This window comes from Schistocerca serialis, chromosome 8, assembly GCF_023864345.2.
Source record: "Schistocerca serialis cubense isolate TAMUIC-IGC-003099 chromosome 8, iqSchSeri2.2, whole genome shotgun sequence".
Lineage (NCBI taxonomy): Eukaryota > Metazoa > Arthropoda > Insecta > Orthoptera > Acrididae > Schistocerca > Schistocerca serialis.
In genome coordinates, this window is record NC_064645.1 from 343,214,439 (window position 1) to 343,230,098 (window position 15,660).

Here is a 15,660-nt window from a genome sequence, read left to right on the forward strand (position 1 = left end):
TCCGAGAGGTCACAATTCGTAGTGATCGATGGAAAGTCATCGAGTGGAACAAAAGTGATTTCTGGCGTTCCCGAAGGTAGTGTTATAGGCTCTCTGCTGTTCCTTACCTACATAAACGATTTGGGAGACAATCCGAGCAGCTGTCTCAGCTTTATTGTTGATGACGCTGTTGTTCACCAACTACTAAAGTCATCAGAAGATCAAAACAAATTGCATAACGATTTAGAAAAGATATCTGATGATGCGAAATTGGCAGTTGATCCAAAATAACGAAAAGTGTGAGGTCATCCACATGAGTTCTAAAAGGAAGCCGTTGAACTTCGGTTACTCGATAAATCAGTCTCATCTAAAAGTAGTAAAATACTAAATAGCTAGTAATTAAAATTACCAACAACTTAAATTGGAAGGAACACACAGAAAATGTTGTGGGGAAGGGTAACCAAAGACTGCGTTTTATTGGCAGGACACTTAGAAAATGTAACAGATTTGCTAAGGAGACTGCCTACACTTGCCCGTCCTCTTTTGGAGTACTGACGTGCGGTGTGGGACCCTTATCAGTCGGAGTACATCGAAAAAGTTCAAAGAAGGGAAACACGTTCTGTATTATCGCGAAATATGGGAGAGTGTGTCACTGAATTGATACAGGATTTGGGCTGGACGACATTAAAAGAAAGGCGTTTCTCTTCCGAATGCGAAAATACTGTGTTGACACCGAGCTACATAGGGAGAAACGATCACCACGATGAAATAAGAGAAATCAGAGCTCGTATGGAAAGATATAGGTGTTCGTTCTTTCCGCGCGCTGTACGAGATTGGAATAATAGTGAAGTGTGAGGGTGGTTCGACGAACCCTCTGCCAGGTACTTGAATGTGATTTGCAGAATATACATGTAGATGTAGATCGAACATTTTCTGGGACATAATCGAGATGTCAGTTCCTGCACAAAATCCGGCACCGGCAACACAGTCGCAGCTATGGATTGCTATAAATGCAGAATGGATAAATTTTTCTGCAAGGCACTTCCAATTACTTGCCGAGTTCATGCCTCGTCGAGTTGATGCACTGCGCCGGAAAAAAAGTGGTCCGCCATTATATTAGGAGGCATCCTATGACTTGTGACCACAGTGCGTTGACAAAGGTTAATACCGTTCAGAACGTAATCAACACTTCTCACTAATCAGTCGTAATTGTACTAGTACTATACTTACACAGGATATGAGGAAATATTGTCAGTTCGTATAACAATGAGCACTGGAAAGCCTGTTTGTACATAAGGAGTATGATCGACTCGAGGGTGGCATTATCGTCACGCACAAGCCTTGGATTATCAGATCACCAACAGTATGCAAGACGGGAGAACTGTGACTTACATTAATGATAAAAATTGTAGTAGGATTGGTTTAATATCGAGTGATGGGACTCGTTATATTGGCAGGTTCGAGATATCTCCAGCTGAAGTGGTCGCCAACTAAATAACAGCGATGTTTAACCACATGCCCTTAGTGCCGTAGTGAGAACTGGGAAAGTTGCTCAGCATCTTGACTAGGATAAACCTGAATGATTGCACATAGAACAGATTGGTACACAACTAACATCGACGAACATAGAGCGTCTATACCAATGGACAAAAGACCTAAGAACATGCTGAACGCATGATATTAATTTCCACTCGAAATAATATTTCACATGCAGAAAGTAATTTAAATATAACTGTATGCCTGGACATGCATATACCAACAGGTTTAAACGCGGCCTGATGCGTACATCTCCTCTTTCCTGCAGAGCGACCATACTCATCAGGTTCCAAAAGCAGACTGTGCTCTCAACCTTTCTCCAGCTACCCTGCGACGCAGTCCCCGGTGCCACGCCCACCGAAAGCGTGCTGAGCTAAGCAATAACAGGGGCTGCAAAGGCAATGATGTTCGTTGGCTTCAGTCCTTCCGGAACAGAGAAAGTTTCCAGAATGTTCTCAAACATTTTGCCTGGAAAACTGCAGAACCAATTAAACTACTATATTTTAAATATCGTGGGAAAATTCGGCTACGTCGGTGAGACTTGGCCCACCAGTTAAGTTTTAAAAAGAAGGCCAAACGAATTCTCTCGAGCCTCCCAAGGAAAGCTCCGCTGACTTGGAGCTAAGCCACCAAGTCCTTGCAGATTGCTTCCCCAGAAATTAGTAGGTGCGAAGACATAAGGCTTTTGATCACAAATGACTATACAGAAAAATATCAAATTTCCTACTGAATTCCTCTTGGGCAAACCTGTGCGATCTCCCGCGAGCCGGCCGGCCGCACCCAACTGTGACTCCTGCAGTGATGGAACGTGCGGACACTCTCATTCGATGTGATCCACGGATCACAGGTCAAACACCTCGCTGTTCAACTGGACTTCTCTGTTGATGGTACTGACGCACTCGTCCACTTGTTGGGGTATCCAAAGGTGTGCCCCCCCCCCCCCCCCCGGTTCCTCGTCGCCTAATGCTCGTTACGGGGCTGATTGTGACAACATCGTCAGACCATGAAACATGGGATCCTCACTTCGAACCGGAAACAAAACGGCAAACAATGGAGTTGCGCCTCACCATCTCTTCTCCTAAGAAAAAGTTCCTAATCGGGCCCTGAGCCGGTAAAGTCATGGTGACGGTTTTCAGGGACTCTGACAGTGTTTTTCTGTTTCATGTCCTCCATCATGCTGCAACCATCATGTTTGAAGTGTATTGTGCTGCCCTCAGGAAATTGAAGCAACAAATTCACCGTGTTCGTTGCAATAAAAAATGCAAACGAACTTCTCCTCCACGACAACGCAAGGCCTCACATAAATCTCAGGAAACCTCCTTTGGCTATAGGGTGGATGATGATGAACAGTCTAATTCTTCCTCATCCACCCTACAGCCCATATCTCCCATCTTCCGTCTTCCATCTGTTTGGCCAAATGAAGGATGCACTCCATGGGGAGAAGTACGTTGATGATAAGACGTTGACTCCAGCGTTGACCAGTAGAGCGATACCATGCGGGTGTACAGGTGCCCCAGTAAGATTGCGATTGGCTGTCGGACTGAGCGGAGATTTTGTTGGAAACTAGGGTTTTGTAGCCAAAAGGGTGGGAAATAATGTGGTATACTGGAATCCTGATTAAAACCAACCTGCTTTCAGAAAAGAAATCTGTTGCATTACTTCTTAGATGCCTCTCGTGGATCAGTAATAAGTCACCAAATGACAAAATTACGGAAGAGGTATGATAATTACATACATCTTTCAACAAGGAATAGTATATTATAGATATCCTGTTGTGTGACGTGGTCTTCATTAGCTCCAACCCTAAGAAAGTAAGCTCTTGTACATGCATATCCTGTGGCACAATACTGCACTTCAGTCCGGGTCAACAGCCCATACACTTGACGCATCGACATGCATCTCAACCAGAACATGCTAATCATCTCACGAACACTCAAAATCACTCAGCTTTCTTGTTGCCTATTCGCAGCCATAACCACCCCAACTCCCATTTTTGGAGCGAAAATATGCTCTCAAACGAGTGTGTACAATAATAGATGATAATACTTATATCCATGTACTCAGTAAAAGCAAGCTTCACTCATGTCATACATCCCTACAAGGTGCAGAGTTTTGATGGACAACATAGCAGCAATAACAGACTATCGGGCAGAAATACGGCAGAACAATGCTACCCAAGAACAGCTTAAGATGCCCTGTGTACTGATCAGGTCACGAAGTGTGGTCTATGCTCAAAGGAGTAAATAGTAAATGTAGTGTGGCTGAATGTACAAATGAGGAATGATTCCCCAACTGCGACTGTCGTACACAACGACAAAGTTTTCAGCATATAATATATGGATGTCAAAGACTATCATTTCCTGCCGTACCGGATGAGTTCCCGATGGTAACAAAAACGTGAACTGAATATATTTTGCAGCTTGCTGTGTGTCTGCGATCATCTGTGATTTCTAAGTTCTGTAAATTTAATTTTACAGTTATGAATTTTACTGAATGTTAAATATGCGCATATGCATTACCACCGAATCCGACAAGCAAGGAGACCCGTGTTCGAGTCCCAGCCGCAGCAGAAACTTTAATGAGTCTAGTCTGCTTCAATCATTATCACAGAATCAGACAACGCTTTGCAATTGCTAAACATGTAAAGAAGCTGGTTATATGTCCTAAGCAGTTTCTTCCCCGTCTCTCTGCCCATCGCCTCCTGCCCCTGACGGTGTCCGTCTCTCTCTCTCTCTCTCTCTCTCTCTCTCTCACCTCCCCCTCCCCCCTCCCCCCACTCTTCTCTTACCAACCCTCTCTCTGTTATCTCGTCTTTCCCCCTCTCTATTTTCCTTCTGACCCGCTGACCATCTCCTTTCCCCCCCCCCCTCTATGTTCATTTCCAACACGTCCCCTCCCCTGTCCCCCCTCTCCAATGTCCATCTACTCTTCACACCTCTCTGACCTCCAGTGTTGATTATTATTACAGTTTCAGACTCCGTAGTAGTATTCTAATCATAAGCCTATAAGCTGCAAATACAACATCCTTTTTTCTGTTAAAAGGAGGAAAGCATAATAGCACATTGTTGTGTACACCATTTTTGCTGTATACATCATTTTTGCTGTATACATCCTGAGGGAAAACGCAGTACCAAGAAGTAGTTGTGCGATGTGTACGAAAGATGGCGTCTATTCAACTTTTACGCCAGTCGCATAAAATTACAAGGGTGCAAATCAGATTTTGCTTTAAATACACGCTGTAACGGTCCTGAGCGTTAGTTACGTTGTAGACTGGACGTCGTGACCTGCGGGTCAAGAACGCCTTTATAAACACCTCACTAAGTTTGAACGAGAAACTGGATGTTTTTTCTGTGGAACAGCAGAAAGATCTAACATTAATGTAGCCACTGTACACGATTGCTGGCAACAGAATGTGCGGTCGTCAGACGACCGGGCTCTGGACATCCACGTGGCACTACCAAGAGGGAAGACCGCTGTGTTAGGCGCATCGCTCTGGCGCATCATACTGCATCCGCAGCAGCAATTTAAGTAGCAGTTGGCACCACAGTGACACAGCAAACCGTTACAAATCGGATACTTAGACAGCTGTAAGCCAGTTGCCGTTAGCGTGCATTCCACTGACCGTAAACCACAGCTCCTTTCGATTTCTGTGATATCAAGCGGGATCTTACTGGAAGGCAGAGCGGAGGTCAGTTGTGTTTTCTGATGAAGCTGGTTCTGTCTCGGTGCCACTGATGGCAGTGTGTTGGTTAAATCGACCTGATGTGCTGCCATTCATGAGCAGCATTCCAGGGGGTGTTTTCCAGCAGAACAACGATCGCACACACACAGCTGGTGTAGCATAACATGCTCTACAGTGTTCCCACATGTTGCCTTGGCCTGCTCTGTTAGATCTTTCTACAATGGAGCGCATGTGGACATGATCGGACGAAAACTCCAGTGTCATCCACAAACAGCATTATCCGTCCCTGTACTAACCGATCAGGTTCAACGGGCATGGAACTCCATCCCACAAACTGACAAGCGGCACCTTTACAACACAATACAAGAACGTTTGTATGCTTGCGTTCAACGTTCAACATACTGGCGCAACCGCTTATTAACTTACTAGCATCTCACTTCTGCAATAGCTTATCTAGCGCTTACATTAATCTGTGTCCACATATCCTATCTACATACATTTAATATGCAATTCATGCCTTAATCTCTAATGGTTTATATAATCGCTTGTTGTAGTTAAACTGACTGTGAGAACACCACCGCATATTTTGAGGGACCAGCACAGTATTTTCATTTTGGGTGTCGTTTTTAACTAAAAACCCGCTCACTAGCATTTCAAAAATTGTTTAGCCTATGTCCATCTTAATATTTACGAGAGAATTGTGTAAAAATTTGAAATAAATTAGTCAAACACATTTCGACAGTTCTAGTACCAGTGTTGAACATCGAGTATAGAATAAAAGGAAAAGAAGTTTTTTGTGATAATAAATAAAGACCTACAGAATACAGCGTTTTAAATTACACAGTCTAATGTTATAGAAACAGAAGATCTATGCTTGAAAGGGGACTAATTTCAGGTTTTAAATAAACATGTTCCAAAAACTATTAAAGGGACGTTTACAAAGGAGACTGCTTACAAAATACAGTACTGGTTCGGCTCATTTTAGAATCTCGCCCATGTGTTTTGAAGTGATACTGAATACGATAAACTGGGAATACTGACAGCGTAGGAAGGAGGGGAGCAGGGGGTAATAAGTTTCTCTGACTGGCTGGATTGCCCTTCGGAAATGCTGAACAAACGGAATTGTTTGACGCTTGAAAAGTGATGATGTTTGTTCAGCGAAAGACTACATACAGTTTTCAACAACCAGTATTAAGTGAAAAAAATCTGGATATTCTTCAGCCACTTGAGCACAACTCCTGTATGGGCCGCGAAGACAAGATACGACTATTAACTGTCCGCACAAAGGTCATTTACGCATTCGTTCTTTCTCCGCGCATTGCGCGAATGAAATGGGAAGAAGCACAAATATCTATTGGAAGTTCTCTGTGCCTTGCACTTCAGCGTGTGCATGAACATGTAGAGGGCACTGTAATAAATAAATACTGCTGTCATTGGAATGTTCCTCTTGGCTCTTGTGTGCCCTTGCTATCGTCAGACTTTAGAGCTAATTTATCCAATTTAACGTGTATCCGATACCATGGTGACAGTATTTTCCCCATTATCAAATCGTATGTCATAGGTGAAAGAAGCCATATGTGAAAGAAATTCCTAGTACCGCAGTGGAATTGGGACTCAGACCTCTGTTTTACCTGTGGTATACTTACTGGCTGAGCTACCAAACTATGGTACGTTTTGTAAAAAAAAAATAGTAAATCAAGAGTGTGTCACCTTGTTCGTTACAAAAGAAGAAAAGGCAGCAGCAGCTTCTAGGGTTGCAATAAAACTACGAGCCGAAGAAATAATGAGCTTCAAGTCAAACAGTTAAAATCTGGGAACGCCACTGGAATTCATGATACACCTGGAATAGATGATACACCAGCAGAGCACATCAAGGTTGCTGGAGAACAGCTACATGATGACCTGTTCCATCTCGTACAAGTTACATACAAAACCGGGGAGCTCTCGACAGACTTCAAAAATGTGTGACAGTGCCATTGATGAAGAAAGCATCTGCTGTCAACTCATAGGAACACTGTAGTCCCTCAGCTTGGTAACACATGCCTAAAGATCTTGACCTCTTTTACCGTAAGGAGAATCGAAAGGAAGAGAGATGCAATCTGAATCTGCTTCTACTTTTACAAGGAAACTCTGCAAATCACACTTAAGTGCCTGGCAGAGGGTTCATCGTACCACCTTCACAATAATTCCATTATTCCAATCTCTAGCAGCGCGCGGAAGTACGAACACTTGTATTTTTCCGTGCGAGCTCTGATTTCCCCTATGTTCGTTTCTCGCTATGTAGTTTAGCGTCAACAAAGTATTTCCGCATTCGGAGGAGAAAGTTGGTGATCGAAATTTCGTGAGAAGATCCCACCGAAACGCGAAACGCCTTTGTTATAACGATGTCCATCGCAAATACTGTATCATGTCAGAGACACACTCTTCTTGTTTTGCAATAGTACAAAACGTGCTGCTTTTCTTTGAACTTTCTCGATGTTCTCCATTAATTCTATCTGGTAAGGATCCCATACCGCACAGCAGTATTCTAAAAGAAGACGGACAAGTGTAGTGTAGGCAGTCTCTTTAGTAGATTTGTTGAATCTTCCAAGTGTTCTGCCAATAAATCGCAGTCTTTGGTTCGTTCTTCCCACAACCTTCAATTTAAGCTGTTCGTGCTTCTAATTGCTAGGTATTACGATGCATTAACGGCCTTCGCATGTGATTGATTTATCGTGTAACCGAAATTTTAACGGATTACTTCCAGTACTCATGTGGATGACCTCACATTTTTCATTATTTAATGTGAACTGCCAATTTTCGCACCATACAGTTACCTTTCCTAATTCGTTTTGCAATTTGGTTTTAATCTCCTGATGACTTTACTAGGCGATAAACGACATCATCTGCAAACAACCTAAGACGGCTGCTCAGATTGTCTCCTAAACCGTTTGCATAGAGAAAGAAGAGCACAGGGAGTATAACACTACCTTGGCGAACGTCAGAAATGACTTCTCTTTTACTCGATGACTTTCCATCAACCACTACTAACTGTGATCTCTGCGACAGGAAATCAGGAATCCAGTCATATGCCTCAAACGATATTCAGTAGGCACGCAGCTTGATTACAAGCAGCTGGTGAGGTACTGTGTCAAAAGCCTTCTGGTAATTTAGAAATACGAAATCAATTTGAGACTCATTGACAATAGCCATTCAACATTCATGTGAATAAAGAGCTAATTGTGTTCCACATGAATCATGTTTTCTAAACCAATGTTTAGTGTGTGTTAATATACCATTCTCGACGAGGTAATACATAATGTTCGAACACAATATATGTTATAAAATTATAAACAGCCGACCGTAATTTTATTACGGTGAACCGTTGCTGTTGTGCAGCTATGTTTAGAATACAATATATGTTCCTAAATCTTGCTGAACATCGACGTTAATTATATGGGCCTGTAGTTAAGTGGATTACTCCTGCGTTTCGTGTGTATTGGTATGACCTGTAAAATTTTCCAGTCTTCGGGTAAATACATTTCGTCGAGGGAACGGTTTTATATGACTGTTAAGGATGGAGCTAATGCAGCAGCATACTCCGAAAGGAACCTAATTGGTATAGAGTCTGGACCGGAACACTTAATTTTATTTAGTGATTTAAGTTGCTTCACTATTCCGAGGATATCTATTTCTAAGTTACACATGTTGGCAGCTGCTCTTGATTCGAATTCTGGAGTGTTGACTATATCTTCTGTGGTGAAGGAATTTCGGAAGACTATGTTCAGTAACTGCTTTAGCAGCACTGTGGTCGACAGTATTTCCATTGCTACCGCCTAGAGAAGGCACTGATTATGTCTTGCAAGTAGTATACTTCTCATATTTTCCTTAATCACGGACGACCGATTTGGCTTTACAAGAGATATGGGCACACAAGGAATGCCTAATTTTGGATTTATTCTTGAGAAAAGAGTAACGAAGGCTCAGAACACACACATTGCCTTCGTCGACTTAGGAAAAGCATTTGAAAGGGTAGACTAGCGGTAGCTTTTTGGGATGCTGAGTGGGAACGGCATAACGCATAAGGAAAGAGCAGTAGTGCTGAGACTCTGTACTGAAAAGCTGACTGTGGTAAGATGTGGAGAACATCAAGAAGCTGCAACTGAGCAAATTGCAGGACGAGCTTGTCATTCTCTCGTGTCTTGGTCAGTGGATACACTGAGGGCAACGGATAAAGTCAGAGGGGTCCAACGAGCAGTAGGCGGAACTGTAATACGGGGTAAGAAAGCAGATACGTTGAGATTTGCTGATGATATCGCAGTGTTAAATGAAGATGTTGAACAGCATATGTGGAACCACCCCATCCTTCCTGCTCTTCATATAACCTGAGAATTAATAAAGATAAAACGAAAAGCTTAAAAGGATATGAGCGATTGGAGACCGGCGAATACTTCGCTTACATAGGGAATAAAATTACGTCTGACGGAAGATCAAAGAAAGATATCGCAAGTCGAACCATCCTTGAAAGGCTGGCTTAACAAGAGGAGGATAGCTTTTACATTCAGCTGTTTAAGCAAACATCGCAGGACAGACCTCAGAAAGGCGTTCGTTTGAACTATGCTGCTGTGTGAAAGCGAAAAATAGACACTAGCAGAAGCAAAACAACACGATATCCAATGGACGTTCAAGCAGTAATGCAACACATTTTAATGTGAAAGCTGGGCAGTTTTATTTAAGATTCCAATACGCAATATTATTCCCCACCCTTATGACTAAAAAATTGTATTTTTCACAGTAATCTCCTTTCCATGTAACGGCCTTATGCCAAGTTACTGGGAGGGCTTGTATGCCCAAATGCTACCACGTTATTGGTCGATGCTGGAGCCGAAGTCTTGCTCCATCGATAACCTACATATCATTCACGTACTACTCAGGTGGAGTGCGTTCTTCATTGGGCGAAGCAGAGGTAAGTCGAAAGGTGCGAGGTCCTGACTCTGGGGCGGACGAGGAAATAGCGCAATGAAGTTTTGTGAGCTGCTCTAGGGTGCGTAGACCTGTGTGAGGCATTGTGCTGTCATGTAGAAGGACAAGTGGCGACGAACACGCTGAAGTCGTTACTTCAGTTTCCTGAGGATAACACAATACGCTACAGACCTGATCGCTGCACAAGAATGGGGACACCAGACAGAACAGCTCCTTCAGAGAATGTCCTTAACGGCTCAGAGTGTGGCTGTGAAATTTTTCTTCGGAGGAGAGTGTCCACACGTTCCAACAGTGCAAGAGTGACAGCTGTGCGCTGTCGAACGGAACATGGGGTATCCAACAGGTTTGTGCGACCTTGTTGCTGTGACTACAGACGCCTCGCTCAACGACTCATGGTTCTTTTTTCAGTGCGAGATTTCCATAGACGTACTGCAAGAGCCTGTGACTAACTACGATGTTCTTGATTTCCGCCAAAAGGAACTCAGTGACAGATCTCTACTTAAAACCCACTTCCGCTATAGACCCCATTTTGAAGGCCACAGATAGCGCCGTCACCTATCGGAACATCATGAAAGTACAGGGGCTGAAGCGGAAATAGCGCATGATGTCCCACAACAAATTTCACATTTTTTCAGCCTGGATGGACAAAGTCAAATGAAGAGGTGCTCCATTGAGTGGGGGAAGGGAAACCGTGTCTTCAGAAACTTTCGCAACTCAGAAGACACACATAGTTCCACCATTTGCTGAGAAATTGCGATTTCACTAAAAGTATCATTAAAAGCATTAAAGAGAGTGTGACGTTCCCTTTCCGCCGCGTGCTGGTGTTGTCGACGCCGTGGACCTGTTACTGCTACAGCTCGGTCGGTGGAGTCGAGACGTGATGCACGATGATGGATGTCTCCGTCGGTTAACGAGAGACAAGCACCTCTTAAGAAATCATTCCTCGCGGAATGATTAAAGTTCGATTGCGAGTCCGCACAGTTTCCTTATTAATGCGAACTGCGCACTCTGATTGTCTCTTATGGTTTGAAGTTGAATTATTATGTGCCCGGTTAACATTTTAGTGCAGTAATTGATGAATCTTCCCTCATGCGCATCGTCCTCATCACCAAAAGCGAGGAAAAAGTTCAATTGCAGATCGTATTGGTCGTTGTTCGTTCGTTGCTAAGTAAAATTGTTCGCTCTATATGACGCGAAGTCCACAGACACTCTTTAACAATGTCTTAATTATCTTGCGTCGTAATATTATGTATGTCGAAACCTTCCTTGTCACAACTAACAGTCAACGAATTTACTTCCAAGTTAGTCACTGTTCATTAACTTTTGATGAGCAGTTACCAAATATTCACAGAATGGTGGAGGCGACACGATGAATTTCCAGTTTTGATGAACAATTTTATTGTTCCTTTTCGCTAAATACTTTATAAACATCACGCCACACGCACACACGGTTAATTAACACTGGCAGTTATGTTAGTTTCAAGTATCTTGACAATAACGACAGCTTTAACCCTCGACGTAATTGTATCTTCTTCATGTATTCGTGTCAATGCCTCCTACTCGAGACTAAACGTGTATTATAGTCTTTTGAAACTTTGTCCATTCCTTTCTATAATTTCACTTATATAAATGTTGAGTCCAATATTGCCTACTTCGGTTAATAAAGTCCAACAACTCGGTATTCACAGTCAGCATACCACCTCGGTTCAAGTCTCTAGACTGAATATCAGTTCACAAAATCCGAGCGTCTACGTCACGCAACAACGACTCTTGAACGTAAAACAATCTCGTCGTTCTCCGTTGGCTCAATTATGGCAAGAGCTGCTCTCGTATGACTTGATAGCACGATAGCTACCAAGCGACTTACTTTTTCCGTGAATGAGTATTGTAGACGCATTGAATTTCTTCGTTGCGTTTACAACTCTCTTCAACATAAAAGTTATCTCTGGCCAACATTCCATTTGGACTTAACTTTCATGGTATTAATTTGCAATTGTTACTTAGATGTTTGGCAGATAACTAAAGATGACCTTTCTTTCTTCTTGCTTTCTCCCAAAACACACTCTGTAACGCTTAATGTTGGTGTTTATCAAGACCTTCTGGTGTTATATCATCGGCAAAGTTGTCGTACCTGTTAGGATTACTTTTCCCTACTTTACATCATGATGGTCTTACCTAATTGTGTTTTGGGGTTCATTGGGGTGTTACAAGGGGAATAACAGAGGCTGCAGACTGAGACTGAACTACATCCAGGATGCCAGCTCAACTATCTACACAGCTCTCAAGAGGAAGGCAGAAGACGAAAATGCACGGTGAGCAGCTGTCAAGCAACCTGATACTTCAGTAACTGATCCATGCTGCTCTACAGTCGTCCGTAATTCTGGAAGTGTTGTTAGTGCAGGATTTAGTGCACGAACTGACTTCTCAGTTATGGCCCGTAAATATTTGATGTTTTTCATGCCGGGCGATTTGAGTGGCCGAATCATTCGCTCGAATTGTCCAGAATGTTTTTCAAAACAGTCGCGAAAAATTGTTGCCCAGTGGTATGTTTAGGAACGTGAAGGCCACGAATTTCTGCAGATGGTCTCCAAGTGCCGAACATAAACACATTCAGTCAGTGGTCGGTTCAAATGGAGCAGAGTACCCAGTTCATTCCACGTCAACGCAGAGCACACCATTATGTAGCCATAACGTCTTGCACAGTGCAAATTGGCTCCATGGCTTCGGCGGTATGCGCCACTCTCGAACCCTACCATAATCTCTTACCAACTGAAATGTGGACTCACCAAGCTACTGTTTTCCATTCGTCTAGGTCCAGCCGATATGGTAAAGAGCGCAGGAGAGGCGCTGCATGCGATGTTGTGCAGTTAGCAAAGGCACTCGCATCGGTTGTCTGTTGACATAGCCCATTAACGCTAAATTACGCCGCACTGTCCTAGCTGATAAGTTCGTTGTACGTTTCATATTGATTTCTGTGGTTATTTCGCCAAGCGTTACTTGTCTATTAGCATTGACTATACACACGCTGCTGCTCCCGGTAGTTAATAGGCGGCTGTCGGCCTCTGCGTTGTCCATGGTGAGAGGCAGAGCCTGAAATATAGTATTCACGGCACACTCTTGGCACTGTGGATCTCGGGATATTCCTAAATGGAACGTCTGGTTCGATTGGCTGCAACTACCACTCCGCGTTCAGCATCCGTTAATTTCAGTCGGGCGGCCATAATCACGCCGGAAACATCTCCACACGAATGACCTGAGTACAAATGACAGCTCTGCCGTTGTACTGCCGTTTTAGCGGTACTGCCACCATCTGTATGTGTGAATACTGCTATCGCATGACTTTTGTCACCTCATTGTATTTCGTTCGGTAGAATGGCTACCGCAGTCTACGATCGCAGTGAAGTGACCGCAAGAGACCTCTGTCCGTGCCTTTGGTGGTGCAGGGTCCCTGCGCACGCTGCTGGTAGACGCCTGTCGGATGTAATGTTGAATGGGAGCAACTTCTGCGGCGGGTAAACAGGAAGAGGGGGTTTTTAGAGGGACGCTAGGTGCTTTCCGGCGACTACCGGCCTGCGGTAATGGCTCCCCCGGCGCCGACCAACCTGCTGACGTCACGCCGCCGTGTTAATGAATACGCGGCTCTGGCGCGACGTGCAAATGGTGCTCCCGGGAGTGCTGGCTAGCTGGCTAGCGCGGCGCTTCTGTGGGACGAGCACGGCGCGCCGGCTACATGAGGAAATGCATAGCGACGACGGCTGCCTGCTACAGCAGGAACAGCTCACCGAACAGTCCCTCCTTGTTTCGCAGCGGAATGAGGCGCGACTGGCAGCGTGGTCGTGTTTATGACCCAAGAAGACATGGAGCGTGATATGGCTGATCCAGTGGAGCTCTGCTGGTGACGACTGCAGAATACTACAGCGGCTGCCATTAACATTTCAATACCACGGAAACGGCATGTAACATTCGTCCATCTGGCACGAAGTGTTGTACTCCTACTTCGATATGCAGATGAGCAGTATTTCAGCGCGACAGGACAGGGTACGTACGTCTAACGCCCTGCATATTTATACTACTATACAGAGCAACCACGAACGGACTAAGAAGCTTGTTTTGTGTTGCAGGGTAGGGTATCCTGACACATAAATTCGAGTTGTTGCGCCGTTTCCTAGTTAATTAACTTTGAAGTTAGCCAATGAGCCCGTTGCGCAAGCAGATATCGAGTGTCCCACCAGATACGGTGTAGCAAAACATGTTTTTGAACAGACTGACGGCATCACAATGTGCAACCCCTTGTCTCCCCCTTGGCCAAGTTATTCATGGAGCATTTTAAGTAACAAGCACTGGAATCAGCGATTCTTATTGTTGAAAGTAGGTAGCTGATACTTTCATAGTGTGACCCCACGGAGAATGTAAGTTAACGGAGTCCTTACAACATCCTAACTCCATTCATGAGAACTTTCCATTTACTATGGAATTAGAGGAGGATTGTTGTCTCATACTACTGGATGTCTTGGTTAGAGAGAAGTGTGACGGCTCTCTGGGACAGCCTATTTATCGTAAGCCCACTCTACTATTTTTCAACTTGCCATTACCCACCACAAATCATCAGTGTGCTTAAAAACCTTGTACACGGAGTCCGTATTGTATCGGATGCGGATAGTTTGCATAATGAGCATGCACATTTAAGGACATTATTCAGAAACAATGGGTATTCTACCAGGCAAATTAACAGCTAAACTCAGCTAAAACTAAGAACACTGAATTCGATAAGAGGAGAACGCGCTTGGAAAGTCCCTAGCTTTTCTTCCTATCGTTGGAAATATTTACTTCAAAATAACAAGAATCCTTAGTAATTTTCAGATGAAAGTGAACCTCCTTCCAGCATCTAAGATTTTGGACCTGCTGGGACCAGTGAAGGATAATTTATTATTGCGGAAGGTGGGAATTCGCAAAATACCTTGCCAGTGTGGTATGGCCTATGTAGGAGAAAACAATACGCACAGTGGAAGAGCGCTGGACAGAACACAAACGTTGCACTCGCCTTCTACAACCGATGAAGTCTGCCTCTGTGGAACATTGTATCTCCAGCGGACACTCAATAGAGTATGAAAAGACATTAATTTTGGAAACCTCAATGTCTTTTTGGGGTTCCAATATAAAAGAAGCCGTCGCGGAAAATCTAATGAACCGTGACGGGGGCTACCAGCACGATAAAGCGTGGAATCCCGTTATCTCCGAGATTTGCTCCAGACGAAGACGCCAGAATACATCCGTTGCTGCGGCGAGTGGCAACGTGGAGGACAGCTGATCCTCGTAGTTTCTCCACTGAGGGCGCTGTCGCTGGGTTATGTGATCCATTTACTACTGTGATTGTGATTTATGCGCGGCATTACTCTGGGCGCACTATACAGGACGCAGTGAAAAATATCTTCGTCAGTCTTAGATTGCTCACCTGAAGATGACTGGCACGTATCCAGTTGAAATATCGTGGAGTGAAGTTT